The sequence below is a fragment of the Abrus precatorius genome, unplaced genomic scaffold (genome assembly GCF_003935025.1).
Source record: "Abrus precatorius isolate BTA unplaced genomic scaffold, Abrus_2018 Scaffold7, whole genome shotgun sequence".
Lineage (NCBI taxonomy): Eukaryota > Viridiplantae > Streptophyta > Magnoliopsida > Fabales > Fabaceae > Abrus > Abrus precatorius.
The window spans coordinates 57,165-75,865 of NW_020874417.1; the positions used below are offsets into that span (position 1 = coordinate 57,165).

At 44.5% G+C, this 18,701-nt stretch overlaps 1 non-coding gene across 1 annotated transcript; it reads right to left on the reverse strand.

Annotated features, from left to right (window-relative positions):
* Nucleotides 1-8,276: 8,276 nt before the first annotated feature.
* Nucleotides 8,277-8,348, reverse strand: TRNAG-GCC. The gene has a single exon. It is a non-coding gene; the product is annotated as a tRNA-Gly (tRNA).
* Between the last annotated feature and the right edge of the window lie 10,353 nt (nucleotides 8,349-18,701).

Here is an 18,701-nt window from a genome sequence, read left to right on the forward strand (position 1 = left end):
GAGAGGACTTTTCTATCTAAACTTTAGGTTGCCACCCTCAGGAAAATGGTAGGCTAATCCATTTAATGAAAGTTATGCCAATTGAAACTCGTACCAAAAAGGGAAGGCAGGAGCGGTATAAAAGGAGAAAGCCAAAAGTCTATCTTTCTCTTTCTCTTACTATTCTCTTTGATATAGGAGACTGCCCACACTGAAGACCAAGCCAATCTCGACAAAGTGAAAAGTGGAATCGATTAGTACACGAAACTCGGATAGCATCAATCCACGAAGGTGTAGCACTTCTCCACCCTCTGCTAACAGCTTGATTCTCTTATGATTTTTTCGCTATGCTATAGGTTGAGCTATTTCCGTAAACTCTTCCTAGTAGCTACCCGTCGCTAGCAGCAGCCTCTATCACTAAATTAGTGAGCTTTGGGAAGAAAAGATCAAAGAAGAGAGGGGAAATCTCACTCACGGAAAACTTTCTTGTTCCAAAAAGACCAGAGTCCGACACTTGACAATGAAAGAATAGCAATGAAAGAACAGACAGAAGTGGAACGAGAGGGGACGAGTTAGTAGCTCACCTCTTCCTTTGTTGATGGCATAGACAATGGGAAGGTTAACTTGGTGATTGAGTTCCGAATTCCCTTCCTCTGCTCTGGCGAGTGACTCTTCCGGAAATTCCATGGATGGGATTGATGCAATTACTCGCATTAGACTTGCCTTGATATTGATACAATCTTTCTTTACGCTATTTCAAAGCATCTATCATTGGCTCCCTTTCCTACGAGACTTTCTTTAATCCGAATGAATTCCTCTGGCACTGATTAAATCAGGAATTGAGAAGCAGCAGGGTATTGAGTTGATGGAACACTTTACAGATTCCTATTTTAACAGAGTCCAAGACTTGACAACAACAATAAGAATGGAACGTCAGATGCCTTAAGTTGGAAGGAAGTAGCTACCTATGATTTCAGAGTTAATAGCACATGAGTTAGATTAACCTGGATCTAGCTGCGATTGCCTTTATTATAGTTAGTATGACAGTTGCTAGCTCTTCTTCGGCTTACTTCGTAGCCGTCATTATCATTCCTCGGATCATTAGGCACAACTAGGAGAATTAGGAAAGCTCATAATGGAGTGGAATTGGCATCGTGCCTACTATTTATGTTATGACGATATTCTTAATTTAATTAGATGCCGTCATTAGTAGAGTAGGCATAGAGGGGTCACTCGAAATAGACGAGTTCGACGCATTAAATTATGATCTATCTATTACGATAAAGTTCATTGCATTTCCTATAGTCTTCCTTCTTGCTATACGGGCTACTTCATTCCTTGCTTTAGAATGACGAAGAGAAAAGTTTGAAAGCAAAGCTACCTTCCCTCTATTCTTTCAGTTGTTCGCTGCTTCTTTATCTAGTATTGAGTTCATAGACCACAATCTAAATGTGATTCCGACACCTGACGAAGACCTTCGACTTGCTGCTGCTAATCTAGGGAAGCAAAGTCGTAGTTAGTAGCCCGTTACGGAAAGCTAGCTGAACTCTTTTCTATGTCTTACGTAGATAAGAAGGAATGGGATGTAGCTTCGCTTCTTCTTCTGCTCGCTACCGTCAATTAGCTCGACCAGAGGAAGGAAGATTACGGAGTTTAGTCCGAGAATTCCCAATCTATCATTCTTCTTCTTAGTCTTTCTTGGCTAATTAACTAGCTCATCCTTTTCAATTAGCTGCTTTCCAGACTCGGAAAAGAGGGCTTATTGGATAATACGATGGAGGTTAGCTACCTTCGTCACTCATCAGTTAAGGCATCGTTCGCTTCGGATCAAAGTGACACATCTAAATCCGGGCAAGGCCTCAGAAGTGTATTCAACTATTCGTCATATCGGAAAGGTGGGATTTCAGGACAAGGTAGTTTGTGACGGTTCTTGCTACCTCTTTAGAACGAAGTTTACCTCTACTATAGTATAGTATAGTACTCAAAAAACTTCGTTCCTTGAAAGCTCTCTCCGCTTGATCTGGCACTACTACTATAAATTCGGGTGATAGACGAAGGCATTGGTCCATCGGTGCCATCTGCGCCAGTGTATAAAAAGACATTTTCAATTTTTACAGTAGCGAGGAGAGCTTATGGACAATAAATTAGGATTCCGGCGGCTTTTGCCACTTATGATCAGTGTTCACAAGAGCGAGACGGTTCAATGTCTTAGAATGTTCAAGCAGCATTCTTGCCGGAAGGATTTTTTAGGAAGCCCGGACACCTACCGAACATCCCTGAAGGATGGAACAACATGATGAAGAAGGCGGCGGAAGTATAGAGGAAAATCTGGGAAGAGAACAAGGAGATCTCTGAAAAGGGGGGGCAAGGAAGTAGTAGAAATGTTGAAGAGGAGACAACCCGCTCTTGAACTTAAGACTATGCGCGTCGCGTGCTCGATCTAGTAATTGTTTTGATTGATGAACTGTCATTTTTCATTCCCTAGGCTTTCTTTCCATCCTATGGCTTGAATGCGGTTCTTTGGCTCTAGACTACGATTCGATAGAGAACGATTTGGCACATCTTCGATTTCCTGGTATGAAAGTAGTTAGGCTTGGTTTTCTTTGAGTTCAAGATATTCGGCATAAGCCGTCTTTGCTTTTGCTCTTATCGATGTGATCCTTGTCTTTAGCTTGGCACCAGGTCGGCTTGCTTACCTACCTGATGACTTTCCTACTTTCTTTGACTATTCCTATTCCCTGCTCTGCTTAATGTACGAGGAGGAATAGAGATCGACAAGCAAGAGTCAAGCCTCTTTCCTGATTAGCGAATAGTGCCTCACTTTCTAAGCTGGCATCAGTCTCAGATAAGAAAGAAGAAAAAAGAGAATCTGATTTCCGACATTCAAGAGTAGTAAAGCATCGAAGCAAATAGCGTAAAAGGATACCTATCGAAGCTCCCTTCTAGGGGAATGTTTTGCTTTTATGCCTCATGGCGACTCGGAACGAGGAGAGTACCCTCTTTCGACCGTAGATCACTGAACTATGCGCTTGCCTTTACTACCTACCCTTACCTGTCTGCCTTGAACTCAAGCACCTGCGCTTCTATCCAGAAGATAGCTAGAACTGGCATTGTGACTACAGATATATAGCCAATAGAAGGAAGTATTCCCAAGCTGGAGAAGTGGGAGAGGAGAGAAATCTCAGTGGATCCCCTATCTCCTTCAGCTCGATCAATAGAGATAGATGCCCCTCTTTCGAGCTACTTCGTTCGTTCCTCTTTCCTTAGGCGAATATTTTCTCTCCCGCCTAAGGAAAGCGGAACAACAGGAAAAATCATTTTTATGGAAAGACGTGAACCCGTATTATCGCTGACAAAACTGATAAGAGAATTCACTCAAATCCTAAATCCTCCACACGGACAAGTATACACTCCTGCTCAGCAGCAGGAGCAGGCTATTATTTCGGCAAAAAATGCCATCGATACCATTACCCAAAGTCTCTTAGATAGACACAATTTCCCCCTATCCCCTAATTGGACCATACATGAATTAACGTCCCACGTTTTAGAAGAGGACGTTAATAACTTGCCTTTATTAATAGATACAGTACAGGACCTAGCTACTTATGGTCCTACGAGTGAATTCTTCATAAGCGCCATACGTCTTTTATGTTAGAGAAAGGATTTAGGAAAAAAAAAAAAAGAGGGAACGAATTGGTACGCTCTCTAAGTGAGGAGACAGGAGCTCTAGCTTAGAGACGGTTCCTAGGCCGGACAGAGGTCTAGGGGGAGTCCGGATAGAGGGCTTTAATAAAAAAAAGACTATTTATTCTAGTAACCTCCAGATCTAGTAACCCCCGGATGTAGTCCTCGCTAGTTTTTTTTGACGAACCGGGTTACCAAAGTCACGATCAGGAAGGCTGAAATCCAGATAAAAAAAGTATCTGGAGCACGCTGGTTCGAGTCCAGCTCGTGACAAAGCCAAAGGTCATAAATCTTTCGGCACCCCCCCCTTTCGTGCCTATCTCACTTGTTTACAGCTCTTATGGGTCTTTTCGCTGCTTTCACATGATGCAATATCTGGGCCTCCTAGACCAGCTCTCTCGCCCAAGCCTCATTGCATTCATATTCCAAGCACTAAGTATTCCCTGCCTGCTTAGATGCGTCAATCCGCCTATCGGTAGCCTTTTCCCCGCATAGATAACTTAAAAAAAAGTTGTTCTTGGTAGGAGGGAACTAATACTTTAGATAAGGTTCATTGCTATTTGCTCCCCCGTCACGCTAGCACTTAAGAGACTATCTTAGCCCAGAGTGAGGGATCACAATAAGGATTACCAAAAGTAGGCATGCGCAGTCCACGACTACCATTTCTTTAACTTAACTTCCCTGCCCCCTGTCCACTCAGTCTCCTTTTCGGACTTCAGGAGCATTGAGTAAAGGTAGGCACGGGGGCTGGAAGATCTACTCATTCAAAGGGAAAGCGCACCCCTATATTGATTTTCACAATAAGAGCTAGTGGAATGGACCCTTTCCTCATGCCAGCGGGGGAAAGAAAAGAGGCCCACTACGAGAGGAGAGAGTGATTCAGCTGCTAACAAGCGCAGGTTTTTCATTAAATGAATGGTTATTCGGGAAACGTATGTTGATGAGGAGGTGTTACATAGTATCAAAAAGGAAACCTGGGCTCCGTTCGAAGAGACGAAGTTTGGTCCTTCTCCCTCACATGCTCCTTCCCATGAGCTACTCGGTTGGCTTCGTGAACGAGAACGCTGATCACCCTCACGCGGGAAGATGAACATTTAAAGGGCTGAAAGGGTAGCGACGGGATGTAGATGTTGATTTTGGAGGTCGCGTACTGTAGTTATAATGCCTTCGACACGGTTGAGGCTTCTACTTTTCTTTGGTCCCAGCATGACCGACCAAGCGTAACGACCGCAGAAGGTACGGCCGAAGAATTCATCTCCAAGTCAACAGCATGTCGGGCAGGTCAAAGGTGATCCTCAAATCCGGGGAGAATCGAGAGGAACCTAAGCGAGGCCGAAAAATGGATATTACGCAATCCTTACTGTCCATCTTTATCCACCAACCCCCGGCCCCCCAATAGAATAGAGGATATTTAATGCCTCGTGAAAGTCATTACTGGCAAAGCCATACTCCGTAATATCAGAAAAAATCTCATATAACGTAGATCCGCCGGATCCCCAATGAATGACCTGCTCGACTATTTTTGAATATGTCCAGTTTTCCGGCAGGGAAAATTATGTGTTACCGTCAGTTTTTTGACACTTTCGGTGACAGCATTCAAAAGTGTATCCACAGCGTTTTGCTCCAGGGGATCGTAGTTCAAATTCGTATGGGGAGCGGGGGAGGGTTAGATTAGAGGGAGGGGGACTGCGAACGCCCGTCCCATGAAGCGCCAGGGAACCATGCACCCGGGCTGGGCTCAGGGACTGCAATCAGCCGCTTCCCCTGTAGTCGTCAGCTCGTTCTTGACAGATCCGATCGGGTGTTCATAATCTGGAGTAAAAGGATTCGAACCTTTGCATGCCGGTACCAAAAACCGATGCCTTACCACTTGGCTATACTCCATACGGCCGGCCTTGTTTTGGACGGTAGAACGAACGGGGAGAGGGGGAAGGGAGAAGCAGGGCTCGAAGAACGAGCCGTGCAAGAACGCGGGGATATAGCAAGTAAGCAGCAAGTTATCCCTTCACGGCCTTACTCAACAAGCTACAACAAGCTCGCGACTCTAATAGAAAGAGACGGTAAGCTCTCTGCTCTATTTGCTTGCAATGCGTTTACCTAGCAAAGTTGGCGAACGCTTCTGTAACCTTAGACTCGTTACGCTGTTCGCCCACTTACTTAAAGACTCGTTGGCTCCGCGTCCACCGAAAGTCGGTAACCTTCGTCAGCATTTGGTACTCTCTCGATAGCTTCAATAGTTCACTGAAAGCCTTTGGTGTAATGAACCGCAAGCCCTTCAGAAAGAAAAAAAAAAGCCTTGGTAAAGTAAAGCCGCGCGAACTTTCTTTTAAGTTAAGGCGCGCATCCTCTTGCTGGGAGAGGAAAGCCTGGAACTGATGAAATTCGGGGGAAACATGGAATCGGTCACTATACTGGGGGGCGAGACATGACCGCGACTTAAGATTCAACGTTGAAAAGACTAAAGGAACGGGGGGAATGACTACCTGTAATAAAGCACAGGCTAGAGCCGACCAGAACTTAGATTACCAGATCCTGGACACAATCTTCCTAGAGATGGAGAGCCCCTTGCCCCGCCTTTTCTAGCCTCTCCTTCTTGCTTACCTAGCTCTTGTCTTAGTTACTCTTCTTCTTTTCTAGGTTTTTTTCTGATAAAAGAAAACAGTAGATTTTTCATTTGCCAATGAATTGGATCCGCCCCGATTCGATCAATAATGGGATTCTTGGCTAGAAGAAAGGTTCTGTGACATGGACGCCCAACAAAACTCGGTCGGTCGGTTGGCCTACCTAACAGATGATAAGATTCTCGATCGATTTGATCGAATTTTGAAAAGTCTTTCTCATTATTCAGAACAGTGGAGCTTTCGATCAAGACGTTCTCGCCTCCCCAGTTTGGGCTCTCGCTCGAATCGGAACCTTTATGCGTTGGTAGGCTTTCGACTCAATCGAATACCTATCGGGCGCCAATAAAAGAAATGGATTCTCCTTACTCTAACAAGTAAGCAAGTAAACTACCTGCCGGCGAGAAAAAGAAAAAAACGCAAGGGGGAGATAGGGAAGAGGAGATTAAGGATAGTCACTCCGCTCCATAGATAGTGAACACAGATTCTTGTTTCATTTTATTTTATTTTATTTTATTTTAAAGGGTCGAAAACGCGGGCTGCTGGTGGGCTGTGCCCATTCTTTCTCCCTCTTCTTCCGCTTAACAACCGGAATAAGGAACCTTAGAATTAACCCTACCTGTCGATGAAAAAATAGGATTTGAGAGGAGTGAGGCTGCTTGACCGAATAGGGCAAGGAGTGACAGCTAGCGGATCAGAAAGATTTGTATGGAATGTCCTACTCCTGCCCGAGCTTTCCGATCAACCAATCCCCTCTTATTTTTGATAGTTTAGGGACATCTCTTTGTTAGGTAGGGCCAGGGATCACTAATTAGTCGAATGAGCCCATCCCTCTATCATTTATTGGTCGATCCGGCTGGCGGCTCCTGCATCTCCTGCGTCTCCATGGGGCCCCGTCATACAAGTAGCTAGGAGTCCCTCTAGTCGAATCAATAATCAATAGAAGTCCCAATAGAAGTTGACTGACCTGGCTCTTCAATCGACGATCTACTGTTCCCTCTTACTTGCAGATGCCCATGCTTTGATTCGAAAGCCCTAGCCAGTGATGAATCCCCAGTAAGATCGGAGTATTTCATTCCTCCTCCCTTCAGTCCAGTTTGAACCCGTCCCAGCAACGAAGACCTTCCTACTGCAAGGTGAGGCTCCGCCCTTCCCCTAGAATCCACTCCGGGCTTTGAGGAATGGGAGCAGCTAGTCCAACTTCTGGAGCTGCCGAGATATTGAACAACGAACATTTGAGCAAGCTACCTTGCCTCACCCTGAGATGAGAGGGAAGGTCGATTTGACTCGAATCCTGGACCTGATCTTTAATCCTACACCGGTTAATGATGCGATGGGATAAGTTTTTTTTTTCATTTTTTTCATCAATGCTGGCCCAGTCGAGGCTCGTCCATGCCCAATCCCAATGGACAAACCTCTGATCCGCCCCTAGCTCTATAATCCACCCGTCTTCCCCAGTCCCTGAAAGCCCTCCTATCCTTGGCCTAGCCCTCTTTCTCAACTCGAGTCTTAAGTTCAGCGGCTTTCATCATTGACGAAGACCTGCGCTAATAAGACAAAGAAGTGGGGAGTCTATGCCTTTTCATAAAACGAAAAGCTTTCAGTCCTTGAATGAATCAGTAACAACGAATTCGTGGAATGAGGGATCAAGAAACGGATAGGGAGGGGAATGGCCTTTCCATTATTGGTGGACCTTCCCTTGAATTGAACCGGTCACGGAGCTCTCAATTGAGTTGTTTAGGTTCTGGAATTCCATCTCTAGTTGGGGGTTTCGGTTCGAAGGTTATAAAATGTGGTGCGGGTTCATCTCTCTCGACCAGTTCAGGTTCAAGGGAAGGGTGATCGAGGGGACCCAGACTTTAGATCTCTTTCTTCTCTATTCTATGGCGGGAGGTTTATTTCGTATCAAGAGTGTGGTGGGGAGGCCAGGGAAAGACGGATTGGATCGAGAGGCGATGCCTACTCTACTCGTTACCACTAAACGACGAAGCCAAGAGCGGAAGGAGGGACTTGAACCCTCAACCTCAGCCTTGGCAAGGCTATGCTCTACCATTAAGCTATTTCCGCCTGCTACGGTAGTGGCGAAGCACTACTGAGCAATTAACGTATCACTGGATACGGACGACTTCTGTTTTTCCGCCGGACCACACTCTCTCTTAACCTCCGATCGAGCTACGAGCACGAGTAGGTAGGCGGGGGGAGGGGCGGCTGCCTTTTCAATCAATCTCCGGCCGCTCAGTGCCGCTATTGGTGCGAGTTGTAAGGAGTCTTGGTCTCGAGTCGAGCTGGGGCGTCATTTCATTCTCGTAACGGGAGTGAGTGCACCGCAAGATCAGACAAGTTACTGCCTCGCAGCGGTGGCATCTGTCTTTTAAGTTCAGTCATTTCCTAAGACGGCTCCTCTTATTATACGATAATCCAAGCAGATCCGGGAGCTGAAACATGAGTGTTTGTCTCTTTTTCAACTTCAACAGGAATGCATCAACAAAACAGCCCTTCCATATAGATCGTCGTGGCATGAACTTTGTCAAAAAAAGAATTTCTAGCTAACTCCTCTTCCTATTGATCTTGATTAGTTCCAGCTTGTTGAGAGTTCTCTTTTCTTTCTAGACGGTATCCCCCAAACACTAAAATGGAGCTGAAAGTGCAGCCGTGTGGAACAAGTTGCGAAGGCCATAGCTTTCATCTGCGAGCCTTGTTTTCTGCAATACCGGACTCCATAGTGAAGCCCAAGAAAAGAGCTTCACCACACAAAAAAAAAAAGAATCGTCTCATAACTTGGTCTGTAGCTTGAGATATCGTCAAAACTGTAAACGTTGCCCGAAAATGCTCATAATCTAAAGGAGTGCAGCCACTCAGAACAAACGGTGAAGGCCATATCATTCAGGTCCGAGATCCATTTTCTGCAAAATCAGACTCCAGAATGAAACCTATGACGAGATCTTCGAAATGAATTAGGAACTGGCTCAAAACTCGTCTTACAGCTCCAGATATCGCCCAAGCAGTAAAATAGGGCTAAATGTGCAACCGTGTGGAACAAGTTACGAAGTCCTTAGCTATTATCTACGGGCTCCGATTTCTGTAAAACCGCACTCCATAGTGAAGCCCCAGAAAAGATCTTTGCAACAGAAAAAGAATCATCTCGAAACTTGGCCCGTAGCATTAGATATCGTCCAAACAATAGACGTTGCCTGAAAATACTCAGAATCTGGAGGAGTGCAGCCACTCAGAACAAACTGCGAAGGCAATATCCTTCAGATTCGAGATCCGTTTTCTGTCAAACCAGACTCCAGAGTGAAGCCGTTGACGAGATCGTCAAAATGAATCAGGAACTGGCTGAAAGCTCGTTCCGCAGCTCCAGATATCGCCCAAATAGTTAAACGGGGCTGAAAATGCAGCCGCGTGGAAGAAGTTGCGAAGGCCATAGCTATCATCTTCGAGCTCTATTTTCTACAAAAGTAAAACTCCATACTGAAGCCCCAGAAAAGAGCTTCGCAACAAAAAAGAATAGTCTCGAAACTTGGCTCATAGCTCGAGATATTGTCGAAACAGTAAACGTTGCCCAGAAATGCTCACAATCTGGAGGACTGCAGCCACTCGGAACAAACTACAAATGCCATATCTTTTAGGTTTGAGATTCGTTTTCTGCAAAACCAAACTCCAGAGTGAAGCCCCTAACGAGATCTTTAAAATGAATCAAAAACCATCTTAGAACTCGTCCCGCAACTCGAGATATTGCCCAAACAGTAAAATGGAGCTGAAAATGCAGCTGTGTGGAACTAGTTGCGAAGGCCATAGATTTTACCTGCGAGCACCGTTTTCTGCAAAATAGGACCCGTAGTGAAGCCCCATAAAAGATCTTTGCAACAAAAAAAGAATCGTATCATAACTCAGCCCGTAGCTCGAGATATCGTCAAAACAATAAACTTTGCCAGCACACGATCAGAATCTGGAGGAGTGCAGCCACTCAGAACAAACTGTGAAGGCCATCTCTTTCAGGTTTGAGAACTGTTTTCTGCAAAACCAGACTCCAGAGTGAAGCTCATGACGAGATCTTCGAAATGAATCAGGAATCGGCCCAAAATTCGTCATGCAGCTCGAGATATCGCTCAAATAGTAAAATAGCGCCGAACGGGCAGCCTGTGAAACAAGTTGCGAAGGCCATGGCTTTCATCTGAGACCTCCATTTTCTGCGAAATCGGACTCCGTAGTGAAACTCCATAAAAGAGTTTGCAACAACAAAAAATCGTCTCATAACTCGGGCCGTAGCTCGATATATCGTCAAAACAATAAACTTTGCCCAGAAACGCTCAGAATCTAGAGGAGTCAGCCACTCGGAACAAACTGCGAAGGCCATATCATTCAGGTCTGAGATCCATTTTTTGCAAAACTAGACTCCAGGGTGAAGCCCCTTACAAGATCTTCAAAATGAATTAGGAACCGACTGAAAACTCGTCTCGCAGCTCAAGAGATCGCTCAAACAGTTAAACGGGGCTGAAAGTGCAGCCTGTGGAACAAGTTGCGATGGCCATAGCTCTTATCTGAAAGCTCCATTTTCATCAAAACTGGACACCATAGTGAAGCCACAGAAAAGAGCTTTGCAACAAAAAAATAATCGTCTTGAAGCTCAGCCCGTAGCTAGAGATATCGTCAAAATAGTAAACATTGTCCGGAAATGCTCAAACTCTAGAGGAGTGCACCCACTCATAACAAACTACAAAGGCCATATCTTTTAGGTCTAAGATCCATTTTCCGCAAAACTAGAACCCAGAGTGAAGCCCCTGACGAGATCTTCAAAATGAATCACGAACTGGCTCAAAACTCATCTCGTAGCTGGAGATATCGCCTAAACAGTAAAATGGGGTGAAAGTGCAGCCTATGGAAAAGGTTGAGAAGGCCATAGCTTTCATCTGCGAACTCCGTTTTCAACAAAACTGGATTCCATAGTTAAGCCCCAGAAAAAAGCTTCTTAACAAAAAAAGAATCGTCTTGAAACTTGGCCCATAGCTCGAGATATAGTCGAAACAATAAACGTTGCCCGTAAACGCTCAGAATCTGGAAGAGTGCAGCCACTCGGAACAAACTACGAAGGTCATATCTTTCAGGTCCGAGATCTGTTTTCTGTAAAACCAGATTCTAGAGTGAAGCCCTTGATGAGATATTCAAAATGAATCAGGAACCAACTGAAACCTCGTCCCTTAGCTCGAGAGATCGCCCAAACAGTTAAACAGGGCTGAAAGTGCAGCTGCGTGGAAGAAGTTGCGAAGGCCATAGCTTTCATCTGCGAGCTCTATTTTCTGCAAAACCGGGCTTCATATTGAAGCCTCAGAAAAGAGCTTCACAACAACAAAAAATCGTCTCGAAACTCAGTCCGTAGCTCGTGATATCGTAGAATCTGGAAGAGTGTAGCCACTCAAAACAATCTAGGAAGGCCACACCTTTCAGGTCCGAGATCCATTTTCTATAAAACCAGACTCCAGAGTGAAGCCCCTGACGAGATATTCAAAATGAATAAGGAACCGGCTCAAAACTCGTCCCGCAGCTCGAGATATCGCCCAAACACTAAAACCGGGCTGAAAGTGCAGTCTGTGGAACAAGTTACGAAGGCTATAGCTATCATGTGTGAAATCCATTTTCTGTAAAACCAGAGTCCATAGTGAAGCCCCAGAAAAGAGGTTCGCTACCAAAAAAGAATCGTCTGATAACTTCGTCTGAAGCTCGAGATATCACGCAAAAGGTAAAACAGCGCTGAAAGTGCAACCATGTGGAACAACTTACGAAGGTCATAGCTTTCATCTACGACCTATGTTTTCTGCAAAATCGAACTCCATAGTGAAGCCCCAGAAAAAAGCTTCACTACAAAAAAAGAATCGTCTGATAACTCGGACTGAAGCTCGAGATATCGTCGAAACAATAAACTTTTCCCAGAAACGCTCAAAATTTGGAGGAGTGCAGCTACTCGGAACAAACTGCGAAGGCCATATCTTTCAGGTCCGAGATCCGTTTTCCATAAAACCAGACTCCAGAGTGAAGCTACTGATGACATCTACGAAATGAATCAAGAACCAACTCAAAAATTGTCTCGCACCTCAAGATATTGCCCAAACAGTAAAACGGGGCTGAAAGTGCAGCAGTGTGGAACAAGTTGCAAAGGCCATAGCTTTTGTTTGCAAGGTCCGTTTTCTACAAAACTGGACTCCAAGGTGATGCCCCAGAAGAGAGCTTCGGAACAAAAAAAGAATTGTCTTGAAACTTGGCCCATAACTCGAGATATCGTTGAAACAGTAAACATTGCCCGGAAACGCTCAGAATCTAAAGGAGTGCAGCCACTCGGAACAAACTGCGAAAGCCATATCTTTCAAGTCCAAGATCCATTTTCTGCAAAACCAGACTCCAGAGTGAAGCTACTGATGACATCTTCAAAATGACTCAGAAACCAATTCAAAAATTTCTCGCAGCTCAAGATATCGCCCAAACAGTAAAATGGGTCTGAAAGTGCAACAGTGTGGAACAAGTTGCGAAGGCTGTAGCTTTTATCTGCGAGCTCCATTTTTTGCAAAACCAAACACCATAGTGAAGCCCCAGAAAAGAGCTTCGCAACAACAAAAAAATCATCTCGAAACTCAACTCGTTGCTTTAGATATCGTCGAAACAGTAAATGTTGCACGAAAACCCTCAAATTTTGGAGGGGTGCAGCCACTCGGAATAGACTGCGACGGCCATATCTTTTAGGTCCGAGATCCGTTTTTTGGAAAACCAGACTCTAGAGTGAAGCCCTTGACGAGATCTGTGAAATGAAGCAGGAACCAACTCAAAACTCGTTTTGCAGTTTTAGATATCGCTAAAGCAGTAAAATGGGGCTAAAAGTGCAGTCGTGTAAAACAAGTTGCGAAGGTCATAGCTTTCCTTCGAGAGCTCTATTTTCTGCAAAACCGGACTCCATTGCGAAGCCCCAGAGAATAGGTTCATAACAAAAAGAGAATCATCTCAAAACTCGATGCATAGCTCAAGATATCATTGAAACAGTAAACGTTGCACGGAAACGCTCAAAATTTGGAGGGGTGCAGCCACTCGGAATAGACTGCGAAGGCCATATCTTTCAGGTTCGAGATCCATTTTCTAGAAAACCAGACTCTAGAGTGAAGTCCCTAATGAGATCTCCGAAATGAATCAGGAACCAGCTCAAAACTCGTCCCGCAGATCTAGATATCGCGAAAACAGTAAAATGGAGCTAAAAGTGCAGCCGTGTAAAACAAGCTGCGAAGGCCATAACTTTCATTTGTGAGCTCCGTTTTCTGCAAAATCAGACTCCATTGTGAAGCCCCAGAGAATAGGTTTATAACAAAAAGAGAATCATCTCATAACTCAGTGCGTAGCTCGAGATATCGTAAAAATAGTAAACGTTGCCGGTAACGCGCAAAATCTGGAGGGGTACAACCTCTCAGAACAAACTGCCAGGGCTATATCTTTCAGCTTCGAGATCCATTTTTTTCAAAACCAGACTACACAGTGAATCCCCTGATGAGAGCTTCGAAATGAGTCATGAACCGCTGAAGAGTCGGCCCCCAGCTAGAGATATCGCCAAAATAGTAAAAAAAGGTTGATACTGCACCTGTGTTGAATAAGTTGCGAAGGCCATAGCTTTTATCTGTGAGCTCCATTTTTTGAAACACTAAACTCCACAGTGAAACCCCAGAAAAAAGATTTGCAACAACAAAAAAATTATCTCGAAACTCGACCCGTAGCTTGAGATATCGTCAAAACAGTAAACGTTACGCGGAAAAGCTCAAAATTTAGAGGGGTGCAACCACTCGAAACAGACTGCGAAGGCCATATAATTCAAGTTCAAGATCCATTTTCTGCAAAACCAGATTCCAAAGTGAATCCCCTGACGAGATCTTCGAAATGAATCAGCAACCAGCTCAAAACTCATCCCGCAGCTCGAGATATCGCCCAAACAGTAAAATGAGGCTGAAAGTGCAGTCGTGTGGAACAAGTTGCGAAGGCCATAGCTTTCAACTGCGAGCTCTATTTTTTACAAAATAGGACCCCGTCGTGAAGCCTCAGAAAAGAGCTTCGCAATACAAAAAAGAATCGTCTCGAAACTCGGCGCGTAGCTTTAGATGTGGTCGAAATAATAAACATTGCTCGAAAAGGCTCAAAATCTAGAGGGGTGCAGCGACTCAGAACAAACTGCGAAGGTCATATCTTTCAGGTTTGAGATCCATTTTCGGTAAAACTAGGCTCCAGAGTGAAGCCCTTGACGAGATCTTCGATAGGAATTAGGAACCGGCTCAAAACTCATCTAGCAGCTCAAGATATCGCCCAAACAGTAAAACGAGGCTGAAAGTGTAGTTATGTGAAACAAGTTGTGAAGGCCGTAGCTTTCATCTGCAAGCTCCATTTTCTGCAAAACCAGAATCCATACTGAAGCCCGAGAAAAGTGATTCACAACAAACGAAGAATCGTATCAAAACTCAGCTCGTAGCTCTAGATAGCGTCGAAACAGTAAACATTGACCGGAAACGTTCAGAAACTAGAGGGGTATAGCCCCTTGGACCAAACTGTGAAGGCCATATCTTTCAGGTCCGAGATCTATTTTCTAAAAAATGGGACTCCACAGTGAAGCTCATGACGAGATCTTTCAAATGAATCAGGAACCAATTCAAAACTCGTCCCAAAGCTCGATATATCGCCCAAACAGTAAAACGAGGCTGAAAATACACCCGTGTGAAACAACTTATGAAGGTCATAGCTTTGATCTGCGAGCTTATTTTTCTGCTAAACAGGACTTTATAGTGAAGCCTCAGAAAAGAGCTTCGCAACAAAAAAAAATTGTCTCAAAACCCTAAACCCTAAACCCCAACCCCTAAACCCCAAACCCTAAACCCCCAACCCCCAAACCCTAAACCCCTAAACCCCAACCCCTAACCCCTAAACCCCTAACCCCTAACCCCTAAACCCCAACCCCTAACCCCTAAACCCCCAACCCCTAAACCCCAACCCCTAACCCCCAACCCCAGACCCTAAACCCCAACCCCTAAACCCTAAACCCCATACCCTAACCCCTAAACCCTAACCCTATACCCCTAAACCCCTAACCATAACCCTAGACCCCTAAACCCCTAACCCCTAAACCCCTAACCCCAAACCCCCAACCCCAAACCCCTAAACCCTTAACCCCTGAACCCCCAACCCTAAACCCCAAACCCTGAACTCCAAACCTCAAACCTTAAACCCTAAGCCCCAGAAAAGCTCTTCGAAATGAATCAGGAACCGACTCAAAACTCGTCCCGTAGCTCGAAATATCGCTGAAACAGCAAAACAGGGCTAAAAGTGTAGCCGTGTGAAACAAGCTGCGAAAACCATACCTTTCATCTGTGAGCTCCATTTTCTGCAAAATCAAAGTGCACAAAAAAGCCCCATAAAAGAGCTTCACAATAAAAAAAGATTCGTCTCGAAACTCGGCACGTAGCTCGAGCTATAGTCGAAACAGTAAACGTTGCTCAAAAACGCTCAGAATCTGAGGGGTGCAGCCAGTCAGAATAAACTGCAAAGATCATATCTTTCAGGTCCAGGATCCATTTTCCAAAAAACCAGACTCCAAAGTGAAGCCCCTGACGAGATCATCGAAATGAATCAGGAACCGGCTAAAAACTCGTCCTGCAGCTCGAGATATCGCCGAAACAGTAAAATTGAGCAGAAAGTTCAGCCGTGTTATATAAGTTGCGAAGGCCATCGCTTTCATCTACGAGCTCCGTTTTCTGCAAAACCAGAGTCCACAGTGAAGCCCCAGAAAAGAGCTTCGCAACAAAAAAAATTTGTCCTGAAACTCAGCCCGTAGCTCAAGGTATCGTCGAAACAGAAAACGTTCCCCAGAAACGCTCAGAATCTGAGGGGTGCAGCCAATCAAAATAAACTGCAAAGGTCATATGCTTCAGGTCTGGGATCCATTTTTCGCAAAACCAGACTCCAGAGCGAAGCCCCTGACGAGATCTTTGAAATGAATTAGAAACCAGCTCAATATTCGTCCCGCAGCTCAAGATATCACCGAAACACTAAAACGAGGCTGAAAGTGTAGCCATGTCAAACAAGTTGCGAAGGCCATACCTTTCATTTGCGAGCTCCATTTTCTGCACAACCAGAGTCCACAGCGAAGCCCCAGAAAAGAGCTTCGTAACAAAAAAAAATTCCACTCGAAACTCAGCTCGAGCGCGATATATCGTCAAAACAGTAAACGTTGCCCAGAAACGCTTAGAATCTAAGGGGTGCAGCGAGTGAGAACAAACTGCAAAGGTCATATCTTTCAAGTTCGAGATCCGTTTTCCGCAAAACCAGAATCCAGAGCGAAGCCTATGATGACATCTTCAAAATGAATCAGGAACCGACTCAAAACTCGTCTCGCAGCTTGAGATATCGCTGAAACACTAAAACGGGGCAGAAAGTGTAGCCATATGAAACAAGTTACGAAGGTCATAGCTTTAATTTGCGAGCTCCATTTTCTGCACAACCGGAGTCCACAGTGAAGCCCCAGAAAAGAGCTTCACAACAAAAAAGATTTATCCCAAAACTCAGCCCGTAGCTCGAGGTAACGTCGAAACAATAAACCCTAAACCCTAAACCCTAACCCCTAACCCCTAACCCTAAACCCTTAACCGTAAACCCTTAACCCAAAACCCGAAACCCTAAATCCTAAACCCGAAACCCCAACCCCTAACCCTAAACCCCTAAACCCTAAACTCTCTGAGACGCTGAAACCCTGCACTGCGCCAGAGACCAGCTACAAGGAGACCTCTGGTGGCCGCTGTTCGCCGTTGTGAGGAATCATACGTTTACATTTCAGCATATTTACATTCTTGTACCTTTAAATTCTGCATTTCAATTCAAGTTTCTTCGTTTGTTTGCTTTTGTTCTTGTTTCTGCAATTCATTTCTTGTTTCATACTTTTCTGTAATGAACCTCTACATTTGAGTCAATTCTGCACGTTTAATATTCACTATTCTTGCTAAATTGCTGAATTTACGCGTCCATTTCACCGTTACGTTAACAACACACTTAAAAGAACCCAAAGAGGACCTAAATCCAGTCCCTAGATTGATCTTTGGATTATTTGTTTACAATTGTCATTTTTCACCGTAAACAAATATTCGAGTTATTTCACATAATAACACTCGTATATATTGAGCTCGTAATGGTACCTCACAATTCAAAAGTCTCTCTACGACGACGGAACGAAGAACTAACCCTAGATACAGCTTTTTCGTACACGTTCACTTGCATCACATACACAAGTGCTCTCTGAACCGTGCAATAAGGTCACCCATAACACGGCTCTCCCACTTGAGTTACCTTAGCCCCAGGCAAGCCATGCTATTCAATGATATTGGAAAAGTGGCAGCATAACGTAACAACTAGTATTGAAAGATGGTCGCCTTTTGAGGGAGGGAAAGCCTTTCAATAGGTGCCCTACTTCCCTCTTTGCCCCCTACCCCCTAACCCCAACCCCTACCCCCTAAATCCTAACCCCTAACCCCTAAACCCTAACCCCTAACTCCTAAACCCTAGACCCTAGACCCCAAACCCCTAACCCTAAAGCCTGAAGCCCGAAACCCCATACCCGAAGCTCGAAACCTAAAGCTACAAGCCCGATGCCTCAAGCCCCGAAATCTCAAACCCTAAACCCTAACTGCGAAGGTCATATCTTTTCAGATTGAGATTCATTTTCTGCAAATTCAGACTCCATACTAAGACCCATAAGAGGGCTTCAAAATAAATCAAGAATCAGCTTAAAACTCAGCCTGCAGCTCTACATATCGCCAAACCAATAAAACGGGGCTGAAAGTGCAGTCATGTGAAATAAGTTTTCAAGGTCATATATTACATCTGCAGACTCTGATTTCTGCAAAAGTAGACTCCATAGTGAAGCCCCGAAAAAGAGCTTCACAACAAAAAAAGAATCGTCTCAAAATTCAATCGATAGCTCGATATATTGCCAAAATAGTAAAATTTCCCAAAAACATTCAAAATCAAGAGGGTGCACTTGCTCGAAATAAACTGTGAAGGCCCTATCCTTCAGGTTCAAGATCCATTTTCTGCAAAACCAGACTCCAGACTAATGCCCTTAAAGAGAGCTTCAAAATGAATTAGAAACTGGCTCAAAACTCAAGATATAACTGAAACAGTAAAACAAGGATAAAAAAGCAGTAGTGTGGAACAAGTTGCAAAGGCCATATCCATATCTTTCATCTTCGGGCACCGTTTTCTAGAAAACCAACTATCAGAGTGAAGCCTCAGAAAAGAGCTACGCAATGAAAAAAAATCATCTCAAAGCACAACCCGCAGCTCGACACATCGCCGAAATAGTAAACATTGCTTGGAAACGCTCAAAATCTGGAGGAGTGCAGTTGCTTGGAACAAAGT